The sequence below is a fragment of the Macaca fascicularis genome, chromosome 14 (genome assembly GCF_037993035.2).
Source record: "Macaca fascicularis isolate 582-1 chromosome 14, T2T-MFA8v1.1".
Taxonomy (NCBI): domain Eukaryota; kingdom Metazoa; phylum Chordata; class Mammalia; order Primates; family Cercopithecidae; genus Macaca; species Macaca fascicularis.
The window spans coordinates 75557985-75575345 of NC_088388.1; the positions used below are offsets into that span (position 1 = coordinate 75557985).

Genomic DNA, 17361 nt, shown 5'->3' on the forward strand with positions numbered 1-17361 from the left:
GGAGCCATGAGCTGACATGCTGCCTGTGCCTGGTGTGCCGGGATCCCAGCTAAGCATCAGATCAACCAAGCCCAGATGCAGAGAACAGCAGAGGAGAAACCAGGAAGGCGACCTCAGGGGCTGGCATTGCTGGAAGGGAGATTATGTATTAGACGCCTTTGGGCTAGTTAGTTCCTTAATTTGTTCATTCATCAATTCAGCTTTCTAGTACATGCCTCTTCCTGGGCATTGGACTGAAGGAAGGAACTAGATAAGGTCCCTCCTGTCAAGTGAGGGTCAGGCATGGCAGCTACTAATTCCATACCGAGGAGGATTGGGAAAGGGTTTCAGGAAGAGGTGGCATTTTAGCTAGACTTTGAAGGATGTAGAGGCATTCACCAGGTGTTGAAAAAGGGACAAGGTCATCTCGGTAGAGAAAATAACAAGAGCAAAGATGTAGCATCATGAGGGGTTTGCAGAAGAATAAGGAGTGTGTCATAGCCAAAGAGTTGGTTGTGTAGGGGGCAGATGAGGTGGGGCCAGCCTATGTAGGGCTAAAGTATTTGGACTTTTCTAAGGAGTCCATCCCAAAGTGTGCCCACCTGAAGAACCAGGGACCAAACAATTCCAGATCACCCAGCCCTGCAAGGACCTTCTGGAAGCCCATAGCTCCATCTGCCATAGCAAGAACCCAACCTCTAGAAATGTCCCCTTGCTGGGAATGTACTCCAAGGGACAGGTGAATGGTCACAGGCTGCTGAGGGGAAGGCAGGGGCCTTCATTGGCACCAGCTGGCATTGACTCATCATGTAAGCCATGACTTGGGGCTGTATCTCTGGGGTCCTGTCTGAACATGTCCATGGAAGCCCATGCGAATGCTGGGCTGGCTCCTCCTGAGGATTTCCTCAGCCTCACCTGAAAGGTGCTATCCTCACTCCTGTTCTGCAGAAGAGGAACTTGTGTGCTCACTGAGGCTGCCTCCCCTGGGAACCCTCCAGGGACCATTGCTGTTTTTCTGGGCTTTTGTAGCCCTGCATCACCACCTCAGATCGGAGACAGATGGGCTGACACATACAAGGCACTTCACCCTCGAAGCCTCCAGTTCCTCATCTGTAAAGTGCACAAATAACTCTCATTTTAGAGGGTGGGCACAGTTTAGTCAGTGTGCGTGAAGCACCTGCCACACACCTGGCACATAGCAGGTAGCAGGTAAATGGGGAATAAATGAGACATAAAGCCTCCCAGGAGGAAACGGCCAGCCCTGGACCGGGGCACGATGCAGGATCCAGGTGGGCATGGGCCTATCTTCCTTTGTCCCTAACTGATGGAGGAAGGTTGGAGAGAGGTGAGAACCCTGGTGTGTGTTGGGGGAATATGGTTTGGCTGCGTCCCCACCCAAAACTCGTCTCGAATTGTAATCTGAATTGCGTGTCAAGGGAGGGACCTGGTGGGAGGTGATTGGATCATGGGTGGGGGATTTCCCCAGGCCAGTCTCATGGTAGTGAGTGAGTTCTCATGAGATCTGATTGTTTGATAAGTGTTGGGCACTTCCGCCTTCTCTCTCTCTATCTCCCTGGACACCATGTAAGAGTTGCCTTGCTTCCTCTTTGCCTTCTGCCATGATTGTAAGTTTCCTGTGGCCTCCCCAGCCATGCAGAACTGTGAATCAATTAAACCTCTTTTGTTTATGAATTACCCAGTCTTAGGTAGTATCTTTATAGCAGTGTGAAAACGGACCAATGTAGGGAGTCTAGTTACATGCAGTATGTCAGCTTTGGAGCCAGAGTTTCCTCCTAGAGTCCTTAGGAGCCTCTAAGAACAGAGCTGACTCAGCCTCTCTCAGCAACGGCAGTTCAGGGAGTGAGCAGAGGGGCGAGAGCTGCTCCCACCATACAACCTTCCAGAGGGCCCAAGAGCACGAAGACCCATGGCTGAATCTAGTCACACCCTGACAAACAGCACACATGCACACAACAGGTACTTGGACACACATCACACATATGGGCACACATGGTATGCACACAGATACATGTGCCACTGCCCCAGATTTTGGGACAGGAGGGGATGTACCACTGCCCCAGATTTTGATGCTCAGACATGCTCAGACATATAACATGCACAGTAAAACTGCATACATGTAGACACACCAAAGCCATAAATGCATATACACAGAAACACACGGACACATAAATGCACATATACATAGACAACGTGCACAGATGTCTACAGACGAGCACATACATGCAGACACAGACACAATGACAACCCACACATGTCCACAGGTACAGGCACAGGCTCACTGTCACTTGCCTGCAAAGGGCCCTTTGAGCTCCGGCGTCCACTTAAATATACAAGGTCACACAGATCTGTTCACCCACCCCACCCCCCCCAAGTCACATCTGCACTACACTTCTCAGTCGAGTGTGTGTTCACACGCACTGCCTCCTTGATCTAACAGCAGCCTCGTAAGGCAGTTAGGGCAGGGGCCTGGGCCCTCCTGTGCAGTGAGGAACAGAAGGCCTAGAGGCACCAACAGACCAGCCTGGGCCACTCGGCGCCTGGCAGGTGTCTTAGTCAGCTTGGGCTGCTGTAACTGAGTAACACAGATTGGAGGGCTTCAACAATAGATATTTGCTTCTCACCGTTTTGGAGCTTGGAAGTCCCAGATCAAGTTGCCATCAGGGCCTGGTGTTGGTGAGGCCTCTCTTACAGGTTCACAGATGGCCCCTTGTTGCTGTGCTCTCCCTTGGTGGAAAGAGCTACCTCACTGGCCTCTTCTCACAAGGGCACTAATCCCGTTTGTGTGGGCTCCAGCCTTATAATCTCATCACCTCCCGAAGGTACCACCTCCTAAACCATCACATTGGGACTGGGGTTTTGACATAGGAATGTGGGCGGAGAACACAGGCCTTCAGTCCACAGCAGTGAGAAAGAGGAGTCCTGGTCGAGCTCTGGTCTCTTCCTGTCCAGCTGTGGTGCCAGGGCACGAATCCATGCATATGCTCATGGATGCTCACGGCAGACACACAGCTATGCACCCAGAGGGGCTTTAGGAGTCACCTAGACCACATGCTCATTTTACAGATGAAGAAACTGGAGCCCCAAGAGAAAATCCGTAGGCCTAAAGGGGGCCACCCAGAGGGCCTGTGGAGAAACCAGGGCCACATCTCTGTCCCTGTCCCAACAGCTGTACCACATGCACAGACATAATCACACACAAGCCATGGGCACATTCCACAGACACATGTGTGCAGATCCTCCCTGCTCAACACTCCTGCAGGCTCGCAGGGCCAGGTGTGGTGTTTCCACAGTCCTCTCATTTAACTCTCATGATGGTATGGGATGGAAGAGTAACCGGCTCTGTTTTGCATTTGAGCAAACTGAGGCATAGAAAGGTTAGGCCCAAAGTTGCACAGGTAGAGACAGGCAGTGGCATCTCCCAAAGCCAATTCTACATACATCATCACATCCTTACATACCTCTTTTTTCTTATATGTGCGTGCGCGTGCGCGCGCGCACACACACACACACACACACACATACGGGCACCCTGGCCTCTGTGGGCACAGCGGCCCTCAGGCAGAACATTTTCCCAACAACCACCAGTTCAGTTCAAAGTTTTTGTGCCAGTTCTCCCATCCTAAAGGGTCTTTTGAGGAAAGGATACATTTGTTTGGGGTTTAACCTGCCCGCTTGGTCCATGCCCCTCTCCCCTCAGTTTGGAAAATGAATTCCACGTGTGCCTGATCTTGCCTGCTCTGAAATCACCCACGGATATTTGGTGAACACTCTTTGATGTTAGAAGCCAATTTAATAAGTTGGCTGTTGAGTTTTTTTTTTTTTTTTTTTCCTGTAAGACAGAACTCTCATCTCATTTTCCTGAGATCTGAGGAATTCTCATCTTCCCTCCTCCATCTTGAGTTTCTGAATTCCTGTGTCCCAAGGCCTGGACTCATGACACAGTGCTCACAAGACCCCCAAAGGTTTAGGCTGGCTTGGGGAGAAAGGCAGGGAAGGAGGCAGCGTACTTTGAGCATTTCCTAAGGGAAATGCGAACACAGGGCCAGGCCCTGTGTTAGAAGCTCTGAATCCTCTCAATGCCCCTTTTAGAGATGACAAAACAGGTATGTCGCAAGTGGGAGGCCCAGCTGAGCCTGGAGCCCTTGTCTGCCGGGCTTCCCTTCCTCGTCCCAGCCTTGCTTCTGCCGGAAGCAGTTGTGCCACCTGGGGCAAATGACCTCCTCCCCCCTGGGCCTTGGGCCCTGCAGCTAGACAGTGGGCACAGGGCTCCTCAGGGTCTGCTCTCATGGTAATGAGCTCTCTGCATCAAAACCATTTGCTGAGAACAAAGCACCATGTGAAAGGAGGAGAGGGTTTCTATTTTTATTGTTTTTGTGTCGAGAGGCAAGTTCAGCTCTAGGATTCGTATGGGAATGCATCAGTTACTATCACTCTGGGCACTTACGGTTTGGCCACCAGGGAGCTCAGCAAGGAAGTCTTTGAAGGAAGTGGAGCAGGGAGGGGAAGGGGGTATACGCAGGAGGCTCCATGCTGGTGCAGGCACCTGCCCCACACCGTTCTCCTCAGGGCCTGGCCAAGGTCTTCCGTGTCCTGACAGGCTTTGGCAAAGGCCACCTTGATTTCTTGGTTTATGAAGTCTTACCAAGGGTCTCTGGGGAAAAAGGAGAAACAAGAATCATAAAGCGACCACTGAAAGCCGCAGTCGTGGGTATTTACAGCCCCACCCTGCTGACGGGGCGCTCCTTTCACTTCCTTCGTGCTCCTGGGCCCCGAGCAGCCTGGCTGTGGGCACCTGCCCTACCTAGAACTTTAGGGATCTGAGGCTGGGAAAGGTGAAGTGTCTTCTCCAAGGCCGTGCCGTCGCTGACTCATCCTCAGGTGCGGCTTCAAGCACAGTGGCCTCCTAGGAGATAGGGAGTTACCCCAGCTTCCGCCCCTACTCAGGACATCATCTTGGGAGGTTGGGAGGCCATGGTGAGGGCTTCTGTGACTCCCAGATATTATACAGATCCACGGTAGGGACCCTGGACTCCTGCACACTTCCCTTTTCTCACTTGCTGCCCACAGGTGCCGGGAACAGGGTGGAGCTGGGTCACTGCTGTTACCCAGAGAAGAAAGCCAGGCTCCGAGGGACAGCCAGGGTCTCACCGCAACCCGGCTGGCAGGGGAGGTTTTTGCACCTGTTTGGCGAGGGCAGAGAGAGGGGGCCACTGTGTGGAGTGTCTCTGTGATGTCTGGTGAAAAGTGCTTCCGTGGGTACTGCTGCTTGAGTTGGTGGCTACACCAAGCCATGGTTACTGGGGTGGGGGGCCTTTGTCCCCTCCCCCAATCTCCACCAGCCTCCTCAAAATCCCTGGAGAGAAAGACAAATCACTTCTGCAGATATGGGAAATACATAAAGTGGGGATAAAAACACTTTTAGGAAACTTGGCTTCAAAAAAATAAAAATCAGATTATAACATACAGTGCAAGCAAAAATTTGATAACTGCTTTATAAATGTGGCTCCAAGACAAGTTCCCATCCAGCCTGTCCTGAGCCCCTCCTGCAGAGATTCTGTGTCTGTGTGTGTGTGTGTGTGTGCGCGTGTGTCTGTGACCTCATCTCTAGACAAGTAGAGGGGCATGTGGTGTTCCACACCCATGACAAGTGTGTGCACCCGGCGAGCTCACATGCAGGACTGGGGTGCAGAGACCCTCCCCTGCCTGCGTGGAGGTGTGGGAGGCTCCCATGTCAGGTGGTGCCCACTGTGACTTATCTCCGCCCTCCTCCCTCTCTCTGAGCCAAGAAGATGAAAACATTTCTGGCACTTTCTAAAGTTTCTGTCCAGGAGTGGAAAAGCCATCAGCTGAGGGGGCGTAGGATGACAAATGGCTGCCAGATCTGCAGGTTCCCGGTTCTGAGACAGGATGGGCTGGGTGAGGACTGGGAGCTGGGCTTTTCAGTAGTGCCTGAAAGGACAGACCAGGGCAGGGGACTTGATGGAAGGTGGCTGGTGTGTAGGAGACTCAAGAGGTCACATTCCCTGGGTGCTGAGCACCGATGGACAGATGTGCCAATGCCTCGGCAGTCCAGGATCTCCTGAGTCTTATGTGGGCAGGGCAAGCTCCGCCAACTGGCAAACAAGAAATGTCAGTAGTTACAAGTGCTGTGGAGGCCACCACACTGGGAAATGAGCTGGAGGGTGACAGCAGGGCCTGTCTAGAGTGTGTGACCTGTGCCACCTCCTGACTGAAGCAGCATTTGACTGAGACCAGGATGACAAAGGGCATTCCAGGTACAGGAACAGCAAGAGCAAGCGGCCGGAGGTAGGAAGAACACGGTGTGCTTTCGGGAGGAGGCCCATGAGCAGCTGGTGAGCAGCAGAAGGTGGCAGGAGAGGCCGGGCCGAGAGGCAGTCACTGGCTGGACAGCGCAGGGCCTTGGAGGCTGCATGAAAGGTTGCTTAGTCTCAGGGCGATGGGACGGCCCAGAAGGGTTAACAGCAGCAACCTGTCCTGTCCATCATGTCTGTGGCTTTTGTTATTGTTGTTGTTTTGAGACAGAGTCTTGCTCTGCTGCCCAGGCTGCAGTGCAGTGGCACGATCTCAGCTCACTGCAACCTCCACCTCCTGGGTTCAAGCGATTCTCCTGCCTCAGCCTCTCAAGTAGCTGGAATTACAGGCACCCACCACACACCTGGCTAATTTTTGTGTTTTTAGTAAAGATAGGGTTTCTCCATGTTGGCCAGGCTGGTCTCCAACTCCTGACCTTAAGTGACCTGCCCGCCCCGGCCTCCCAAAGTGCTGGGATTACAGGCATGAGCCACCACGCCCAGCCCATGTTTGTGTTTTTAAAAGATAATTCTGGCTGCCAGGTAGAGATGGATGGAAGGGAACTGTCTAGGAGCCCTGCGGCGGGCCACCTGAGAGGGGTGGTGGCTTGGGCCAGGGTGGAGGCATGGAGGTGGAGAAGCCAGCCAGAGAAGGGATGGGTGATGGAGTGGGGGCTGCTAGGCACACACACATGCTGTGTGCAGGATCTGAGCCTGAGGCCTGGGTCGGGGCAAGGACGCCCACCTGCCTCCTCAGAGGCTCTGGAGGCTCCAGACTTGCTAATGGATGGGGGTAGGTGTGGAGATGCCAGGAGCCCGGGATGGTGTTGGGCTGTCTGACTGAGGATGTTGGAGGACCAGGTTTCAAGGGTTGCTGGAGCTTTGCAGTCTGTGGCGCTAAGAAGCCCCAGAAGGAATCATTGAGTGAGCAGCCAGAGCGACGGGAGCCTGGTGCCCAGTGGGGTGGGAGCTCGAGGTGTGTACTGGGTGTCGTTAGTGTCTGGGTAGCAAGGGAGGCCCCAAGAAGGGGAGGATGAGCTCGTGCCAGAGGAGAAGGCCAGGGAAGAAAGAGTTTTTAGGAAAAGGAGGGCAGCAGAATGAACACTGCTAAGCAGTCAAGTTGGGAACTAAAACTGCCCCTGGATCTGGTGACATGGACAGAGGTCACTGGAGACCTTTCGAAGAGCCCTCTGGCCTGAGGGGGTGGAAGTCAGACTGTGGGGGCCGGGGAGGGAGTGGGAGGTGAGGAAGTGAAGTCAGCGGCAGCCGCCAGCTTCTGAGAAGTTGAGTTCTGAGTGGAGACGAGCAGTGGGGTGGGGGCTGGTAGGGAGGCAAGGCCAGAGGAGGGCTTACTCCTCAGGACACAGGGAGGAGAACAGGAGGAGAGGCCCTCCACGTAAGGGAAGGGAGAAGAGGACCATGGGGGAGCTGAGGACCGAGTCCAGCCGAAGAGCCCAACGGGCCCAGACAGGAGCAAGATCTGCCACACAACAGTCAGGGCCAGGCCTGAGCCCTGTGTTCACACCACGCTGCCTGCCCTGTGTTCACACCACGCTGCCTGCCCTGTGTTCACACCACGCTGCCAGGCCTGAACCCTGTGTTCACACCACACTGCCTACCCTGTGTTCACACCACGCTGCCAGGCCTGAACCCTGTGTTCACACCATGCTGCCTGCCCTGTGTTCACACCACGCTGCCAGGCCTGAACCCTGTGTTCACACCACACTGCCTGCCCTGTGTTCACACCACGCTGCCAGGCCTGAACCCTGTGTTCACACCACACTGCCTGCCCTGCAGGCCATCCATCACTCTGCAAAGGAGGAGGGCCCCAGCCACGTGAATCCCTTTCCACCAGCACAAGCTGGTTCTCCCCGAGAGGCTGGTGTGTCCCTGTGAAAAGGGTGTCCCTGTGTGTCTGCACCCCAGGAGGCTCGCCGTCCTACACTGGCATCTGCCCACACACTCACTCTCTTTCCCTCCCTCCCTTGTTGGGAGCCCCTCGGGACCCTGATGTGTGTGTGGCAGGGGGAACTCAGATGAACGAGAGCAACTCCTGCCCTGAGGCACTGCTGTGCCCCAGGCTTCCTGGGGTCCCAAGGCCTTGGCCCCCCAACAGCAGGAAGGGAAAGGCGATGGCTGCTGTGACCTGCCCTGTTCACATCAGTTCCACCTGGTTGGATGATACTCAGCCTGGGCTGCTCCAACTCTGGTCCCTTCCCAGGAAGCCCATATTGCTTGTCTATGAGGGATGGAAAGGGGTGGCCTTGGGTGGGGGGCCATCTTGGAAGAACTGAGCAGAGCCCGTTGGAAGTTTTGATGAAGGGTACATTCTGGGCAGAGAGATAGCGAGCCTGAGCTCTGGCCCAGGCACTGATGTGGTGGTGCTGTAGCACGCCAGGTGGGGCCTTGCCCTTCCCCAAGCTCAGCCTCCCCACCGGTGCAATCAGCCAGTCAGCCTCTATGGTCCCTGGGACCTTCTTGGCAATTGGCAACACCTGTGCCCCTTGCCCTCCGACTCTCTGCAGACTGCCTGCCCACGGATGGGATGGAAGGGAGTAAGGAACAGCACTTTGAAGTAAAATGTTATTAACTTTTCTCTCTTCCCCAACCCCATCCATGTTGCCCTCAGTGAGGGACATGGGTTCTAGGGGACAGAGAACAGAGGGAAGAGACAAATCACCAAGCAGGCACAAGCACTCTGAGAATCTGCTTCACATGGCTCCCCAAATGTGGGTGCTCTTTTTATCTAAAAATTCCTTATCTGCAGAAATAGTCTGAATAGCAATAAATGCCTGATAATGTTTACCAAATCATGACCTGTAGTCAGTTCAAAATGGAAAGACTGCATTCTCTGCAATAGAGATAGGCTTTGCAAATCCCGGAGCGTCCACATGTTGCAATTCAGATGCAGTCACTGCGGGTATGTTTATGGGTTTTTTTGTTTATCGTTTTTTGAGTCAGAGTTTTGTTCTTGTCACCCAGGCTGGAGTGTAATGGCACGGTCTCCTCTCACTGCAACCTTGGCCTCCTGGGTTCAAGTGATTCTCCTGCCTCAGCCTCCCAAGTAGCTGGGACTACAGGCACCCACCACCATGCCCAGCTAATTTTTGTATTTTTAGTAGAGATGGGGTTTCACCATGTTGGCCAGGTTGGTCTTGAACTCCTGACCTCAGGTGATCCACCTGCCTCGACCTCCCAAAGTGCTAGGATTACAGGCGTGAGCCACCGTGCCTGGCCTACTGCGGGTATGTTTATAAAGTACTGCGAACAATACAGGAAGGTGCTCAGGACAGTGAGCTGAGGGCACAGGTCGGGATGAGAAGTGATCTGGGCCGCATGACCTCATGCACGCCAAGCACTTGAGAAACAGGTGCATGGGAGCCCTGCTGAAGTGCCAACAGCAGCTGTCTTCCAGGAGTAGAAAGATGGGGATTATTGAATATTCAAAGAATTCTGTATTTTCCAAGTTTTCCATACTAGGCGGGAAATACTTTTAAAATCAGAAAAATCACAAGTATTGAATATAAAACAAAAGCGTCCAAGCTTTTTGGGAAATCTCTCCTACTCACCCAGGTTTGATGTCCACAGGTGCGAGGAGGGGCCTGGGGAAACCTGCCTTCCCCCGCAGCCAGTAGGTCTCTTCGATGCCCTTCCCCTGGAAGAGAGAGGGAAGGGGATGGGAAGGTCCCCCCACTTCCAAACCTCCTCAAGCTGAAGAGCAAGGGCAGAATGTGTGATTCCAACAGCTCTGTAGAGAGCAGCCTAGAGCCTGGAGATTCGAATCCTGGCTCTGCTGCCTTCTAGCTGTGTGACTTTGGCCGACTCACTTTACCTCTCTGTGCCTCCATTTCCTCAGTACTGCATAAAGTTGTAAAGATTAAATAAGTTAATATTTTTCTGTTAAAGAAATAACCTGGCCAAGTGCGTGGTGGCTCATGCCTATAGTCCTAGCCTTTTGGGAGGCTGAAGCAGGTGGATCACTTGAAGTCAGGAGTTCAAGACCAGCCTGTCCAACATGGAGAAACCCCATCTCTACTAAAAAATACAAAAATTAGCTAGGCATGGTGGCACATGCCTGTAATCACAGCTATTCGGGAGGCTGAGGCACAAGAATCACTTGAACCTGGGAGGTGCAGGTTGCAGTGAGCCGAGATTGCGCCACTGCTCTCCAGCCTGGGAAAGAAAGAAAGAAGAGCAAAAGAGACAGAAAGAGAAAGAGAGAGAGAGACAGAGATAGAGAGAGAGAGACAGAGATAGAGAGAGAGACAGAGAGAGAGACAGAGACAGAGAGACAGAGAGACAGACAGACAGACAGAGAGAGACAGAGAGGCAGAGAGAGAGAGAGAGAGAGAGAGAGAATCATGAGCTCTGTGATCAGCAGCTCTAGAGTGCCAAGATCCCACCATCTGTGATTCTCTCCAAACTTCACAATGGAAGGACCTGGTGTGGTGGCCTCCCCTGGGGTGGGAGTGCAGCTCCTGGAGGTCAGGAGTGAGGGGGCTTGAGAACATGAGGGTCGGGGCTGGCTGGGCTGGAGGTTCCGTGCCCCATCCTGGGCCAGGGCTCTATGGGATGAATATTGTCCTTGGAGCCCCCAGGCCAGCCTGAAGAGCCTGAGGTTGGCATGCTGCCCTCCCCACACCTCTCTGCATCCCTTTCTGGCATAAGTCATCCATTCCTCAGGACGCCCAGTGTTCACCCTCCTTAAATAAGACACACCTGCCCTGACTTATTCCAGCTCACTCTTCCCTAACCCCAGCCATCCAGAGCAAAAGATTCCATGTTTGCTGGCCTTCATAGGCTGTGTGACCATGAACAAGTTGCTGCCCATCTCTGTGCTGCAGCCTCCTGCACCGACATTCCACAGTGTAATGAAGCGAGTCCCATATGGCACCCAATTTCCGGGACCCAGTGCATCAGGCCTTTAAGCTAGATTGCTCCGGTCTCCCTGACATACCTGGCTTCAGCTTAGGAATTTGAGGAATAAGAGGAGAAGGGGTAGGAAGAAAATCACTGAAAGGAATGCTGAACCATTGCCTTTATAGAATGTTACCATTAAGAGAGAATGCGCAGGTTACAGACCTTTCTCTGCTTTTGAGGTGCTCATGAGCATTAGCAACCCAACATTACACTGTAACAGCAGAGAACTGGCCTTGGGACTGGTGGGTACACAGAGAAGGCATGACAGTCACTGTGTGTGGGGAAGAAGGAGGAGAAGGAGTATTCCTGGGTTAGGGTGGGTTGCAGTGAGAGATGATGTCTGAGCTGGGGTTCTGAGGGATGGGTAGGAGCCCAACAGTGCTATGGAGAAGGCACAAGCTTTGGAGCCGTGAGATCTGAATTACGAGCTATGTGACTTTGATAAGCCACCCTGCCTCTTTAATTGAATTTTTTCAACTGTAAAATGGGGTCAACAATGCTCCTCTCGTTATTACTATGAGTGATAAATATTTTGATGTGTGTTGTACACTGGCATGCTACACAGATAGGCCATCAGGAGAAGTGACTTCTCTGTCCTGGCCTTTCCTCTCACAGGGAGCCAGATGGCTCCCAGGAAGCAATGTTTCCTTAGAATTTGGGGAGCATAGAGGACATGTAAAGGTGACCAGCTACATCCCCAACTCTGGGCAGTCACATCAGTCAGATGAGAATCTTCCCTGCTTCCCACAGAAACTGGATCCTTGGGGACTTTTCCCAGAAAGACCACGAAATTCTCTCGCCTTCAGCTCAGTCTGACCTCTGTTATCAATTTGGTAGCTTTCATCAAGGCTGAGCAGTATCTGGACAGTGCTTCGGCTGACATGAATTCTGTACGCTGAGAAGAAAGGCAGTCATCAAGTCACCACCTGGTGACAGCATACCCAGTATTTGGTAAAATCATTAGGAGCCTGCAGCGACTGCAGTTCCAATCAATCGTACACATAGTGATGATTTATGCGACACCCTTCTTCTGGCCCTCTTGTCCCTCTGAATTGTCGGTCACTAAAAAAGACCCAGAGGAAAAGCAAATTACATAGATTGAGTGTTAAGGGGAACTCATGATGGAGTCAGAACCCCCAGGAACATAATTTCTACTTGTAAGGAAGTCAGTGAAGGCTGAGTCAGGGAAGATATGCAGTTTTTAGTTTTCTTTTAAGAGCAGGACTTCCCAGTAAAGCCATAGCGTCCAGTTATGCAGGATGTACCCTGAACATTAAGGAGCAGCAACCTACATAGCCAGAGGCAGAGGACCTGGGTCTTCAACATTTTAGCTGCTCTAGCCAAGCCATTGTGGTAGCTCCTGCTGCCAGTAAGGGCCAAAAACGTTGGGGATGTCTTCATGGTGCTGTCAGGGCTGCCCCAGCATAAAGGGAGGTGGCACGTGACCAATTAAAAAACACACACACACTTTAAAGGGTCCCTTTTTTGTACAATGGGGAAACTGAGGCCTACAGGAAGAACATTTTGCCCAAGGACACTAAGCAAGTCAGTTGCAGAGCCAGGGCTAGGACCCAGATTTCCTGCCTCTTGAGTCATTGTTTTCTCTGCTAATGCCCTCATGAGATCACCATAAATATTGTGTGGAAAGTTAAAAGAGCCAATGACATATATCATCTCCTTCTATTAGGCTGGTGCAAAAGTAATTGCAGCTGTGGCCGTTAGTTGGTTTTTTTTTTTGAGACTGAGTCTGGCTCTGTCGCCCAGGCTGGAGTGCAGTGGCCGGATCTCAGCTCACTGCAAGCTCCGCCTCCCGGGTTTACGCCATTCTCCTGCCTCAGCCTCCGGAGTAGCTGGGACCACAGGCGCCCGCCACCTCGCCCGGCTAGTTTTTTGTATTTTTTAGTACAGACGGGGTTTCACCGTGTTAGCCAGGATGGTCTCGATCTCCTGACCTTGTGATCCGCCCGTCTCAGCCTCCCAAAGTGCTGGGATTACAGGCTTGAGCCACCGTGCCCGGCTAGTTGTTGTTTTTTTGTTTTTTGTTTTTTTTGCAGTCTTGGCTCACTGCAAGCTCCGCCTACCGGGTTTAGTGGTTCACGCCTGTAATCCCAGGACTTTGGGAGGCCGAGGCGGGCAGATCACGAAGTCAGGAGATGGAGACCATCCTAGCTAACATGGTGAAACCCCGTCTCTACTAAAAATACAAAACATTAGCTGGGTGCGGTGGCGTGCGCCTGTAGTCCCAGTTACTCGGGAGGCTGAGGCAGGAGAATGGTGCGGTCATTAGTTTTAATGCCAAAATAGCTATTACTTTTGCACCAACATAGTAGTTGCTTTCCTGAAAACTAGGGTACGTTGCCACCAGGTGGTGATTTGGTTACTAAGAACTATATTAAACAGCCAGGCTGCACAGGTTATTGAAAGAGTCTCTGCCTTGGGCAGGATAGAAGTTATGAGATACACACGCAGTCCTGTGGACTCCATCCGGGAGGCCGTGTTGACAGTGTCCCCAAAGAGGCAAGACCGAGGCATCGTGAGACCCACGATCCCTGCTGCACAGGACCCTGAAACTCGAATGTACCCGGTGAGCTCCAGCAGGTCTTGGACCAGAGAGAGAGCCCAATGACAGCCTCACCCTTCTCTACCCCCTGTGCCATTCCCCACTGCACATCCTGGGCTCCAGTTGTGAGGTGAGGATTAAGCTAACTGGAGTCTCCAACGACATCCAGAGAGGACCTGATGCTTGTGCCAGGCTCTGTGCTGGAGGTGAGGGGTCATAGATAGATCAGAGCTCCTCCCTGCTCTTGGGCAGCTCCCAGCCTGGTGGGGAGAGATGTGTAACCTGCAATCAAGGCTGTGATGAAAGAAGCACCAGGACTGTGCCAGCACCAAAAAGGGCCCCTAATCCAGCCCAGGGGACTTGCTGGAGAAGAGGATACATGTGCTCTGTCTTGAAGGATGAGAGAATGAGTGGGCAGGGAACAGCAGGCGCAGAGGCACAGAGGCAGGGAACACGTGTGTGTGAAATTGCACATAGCTGAGTGTGGATGGAGGGCCATGCAGGGAGTGGTGGGAGATGGGGTTGGAGAGGCTATGGTGGTGGTGGGGTGGTGGTGGCAGTGCCAGTGGACTTTATCCTGCAGGTGAGGGGAACCATGGTGGAAGGAGCAGGGACATGGAAAGGGTATATTCATGACTCCGATGGCTCTCCCAGACCCATCCCAGGAAACATTTGGTTGTTTGCATGACCACAGAAGGTTTCTGTCCTGCCTCTTCCATCAGACTATCAGCATCACACATTCTCTCTCTCTCTCTTTTTTTTTTTTTTTTTTTTTGGAGACAGAATCTTACTCTGTTACCCAGGTTGGAGTGCAGTGGCGCCATCTCGGCTCACTGCAACCTCCGCCTCCCGGATTCAAGCGATTCTCGTGCCTCAGCCTCCCGAGTAGCTGAGATTACAGGTGTGAGCCACCACACCCAGCTAATTTTTGGATTTTTAGTAGAGACAGGGTTTCTCCATGTTGGCCAGGCTGGTCTCAAACTCCCGACCTCCTGTGATCCCCATGCCTGGGCCTCCCAAAATGCTGAGACTACAGGCGTGAGCCACCATGTCCGGCCTGACTCTCTTATTTATAACATAATTAGGACCTTAAAATAATGTAAGGAAAAAGAAACATAGAATGTTTTTACCATAGAGTTTGAGAATCTCAGACATCCAGAAGCATGCCACTGGAGGCGTCCCAGCCAGCGCCCCAGGGAAGACTGGGAGATGGATGTGGTGCCTCACCCTGGAGGCCCCTAGCCCATACCTGAATGCAGGCCAGCCCTCATGCAAACGGGCACGTTGGGTGCATGCCTCATCCAGAAGTCACCCACAGAGCTGAGGACATCCAGGGCCATGTTGTTGATTTCAGCGACATTCTGACTCCCATTGTGCTGAGGCAGCCCCGACACCATCATGTAGGCATCCCCAGTGGTCTCCACCTAGAAACAGCAGCCTTCACACTCCAGCATGAGAACATACCCTCCCTGGCCACCGCACATCCTGCTACACATGGCTGCTTCTTGGGAGTCCCAACCCGCCCCGTGGGTCTCTGGCCCACAGTGCCATCTTTGCTAGGCCTCCAGTTCCGGGCACTTTAGCAACGATTGGATCTGTACATTTCAGATCACCTTTGTCTGTATTCCAGGCAACAATGGCTCTTTTTATTATCTCTGGCCTCAGGCCCTGAGCTCCTTGGTGGCAGACCTGGGTACCCCATCTGTTCAAGGCCATAGTGGCACATCAGGGATTAATTTGGAGAGGACTGTATATATTTAGAGGACGCTTCCCATTTTCCAAACCCTGCTGGCCTTCCAAAGGTGTACTAGAAAGAATGTAGGTTTTGGCATGAGACAAATGTAGGTTCAAGCCCTGGCTCTGCCATTTACCTGGACAACTTCACCTGGCTGAGCCTCAGTTTCCTCTTATGTGGAATGAATGTTAGCAGTGAAGTATTTACAGAAGCAGGCATACCAATGCTGAATACACAGAGTCTGCTGTCGTCCTTCTCCTCATCATTACAGTTTTGGAATCTCCTAACTGGAAGGGGCTTTGCTGGTCACCCACCCAATTTCCCCCACCCCAGTGGCTGTTCTCGCTTACTCACATCCCTTGATAGGAAAGTTTCTCCTTCTTCAGTAGCCACTTCTCTCTTTAGGCAACTCTGATTTTCTCCTTCCTTCCTTCCTTCCTTCCTTCCTTCCTTCCTTCCTTCCTTCCTTCCTTCCTTCCTTCCTTTCTTTTCTTTTCTTTCTTTCTCTTTCTTTCTTTCTCTCTTTCTTTTCTTTCTTCTTTCTTCCTTTTCTTCTTTCTTTCTGTTCTTTCTTTCTTTTTCTTTTTTTCTTTCTTTCTTTTTTTTTTTTTACCAAGGTTGCTCAGGCTGGAGTGCAGTGGCACAATCTCAGCTCACTGCAACCTCCTCCTCCTGGATTCAAGTGATTCTCATGCCTCAGCCTCCAAAGTAGCTGGGACTACAGGCGTGAGCCACCATGCCTGGCTAATTTTTGTATTTTTTGTACAGATGGGGTTTCACTATGTTGGCCAGGTTGGTCTTGAACTCCTGACCTCAGGTGATCTGCCTGACTCAGCCTCCCAAAGTCCTGGGATTACAGGTGTGAGCCACTGCCCCCGGCTGTAACTCTGATTTTCAAAACTTGAGTTGAGTTAAAACCTGCCTTTCACCAGTTGGTTCCAGCTCCACCCCCTGAACTGTACGCGTATACCTTTCCTAAGCACATTCTTCTGTTCCTAAGACCCTGTTTCAGGTGCTCGGAACACAGATGTGAAAGAAGCATAGCCTTCTCCCCTGCCACAGGCCAAGCCTGCCAGGGTGAAGACAGCAACTCTACCCTCTGAGTCTTTCCCGGCTCCTGCACTGTTCCTCCTAAAGCAGGCACGTGTTGGCTTCACCAGTCCTGGGCAGCAGAGCCTCCCCTGCCAGGCACTTCTGCACTTAGCATCTGGCGCACAAGAATAGTGATGCACCACCGCCCATAGGGGGCGCTGTAATTCAAAAAATTTCTCACGCGACTCGCAAGTGTGGACTGTGCCCCACTACCAACGCCCACACGGCCCTGTGATCTCTCCCTCACCCCAGCTATCCTCCACCGCACTACCAAAAGGTGATCTGCCCTAATTACATCACATTCCGCTCTGATATGCACTTCAGTTTGCTCCCTATGGTCGGTGGCTTAAAATTCAGGCCCCCTGGCCTAGCTAGCAAGGGCCTCCTTCATCTGCATGATTGCCTGACGTTTTCTAACAGTTGCTTCTGGTTCCCCACGCTTCAGCCAGACAGAAATCTTTTCTACCATTTCAAGAGACACCCAGTGCTTGCTCACCTCGAGGCCTGGAGCACCAGATCCCTCTGCCTGAAAAACTCTCCCCAGTCTCTATCTGCTGAAACCCCACCCCTCCATCGGTCCCGCTCACACGCCATCTAGGGCACAGAATCTTACCAGTCCCCAGCAAGAAAGCTGTCTCCCTCCTCTGGGCTGTGGCCTGCTCTCCCGCCCTGTGGTCTGCCTGCTGCTGTCCACCCGGCATTCATGGACTGGTGGTAAGAGTGGCAGGGGTGGTGGCAGGGCT

General features: G+C 52.5%; 1 pseudogene; it reads right to left on the reverse strand.

The window, feature by feature from the left end:
- Positions 1–4365: 4365 nt before the first annotated feature.
- LOC102133840 (guanylate cyclase D-like) overlaps positions 4366–17361 on the reverse strand; it is a 94676-nt pseudogene continuing 81680 nt past the window's right edge.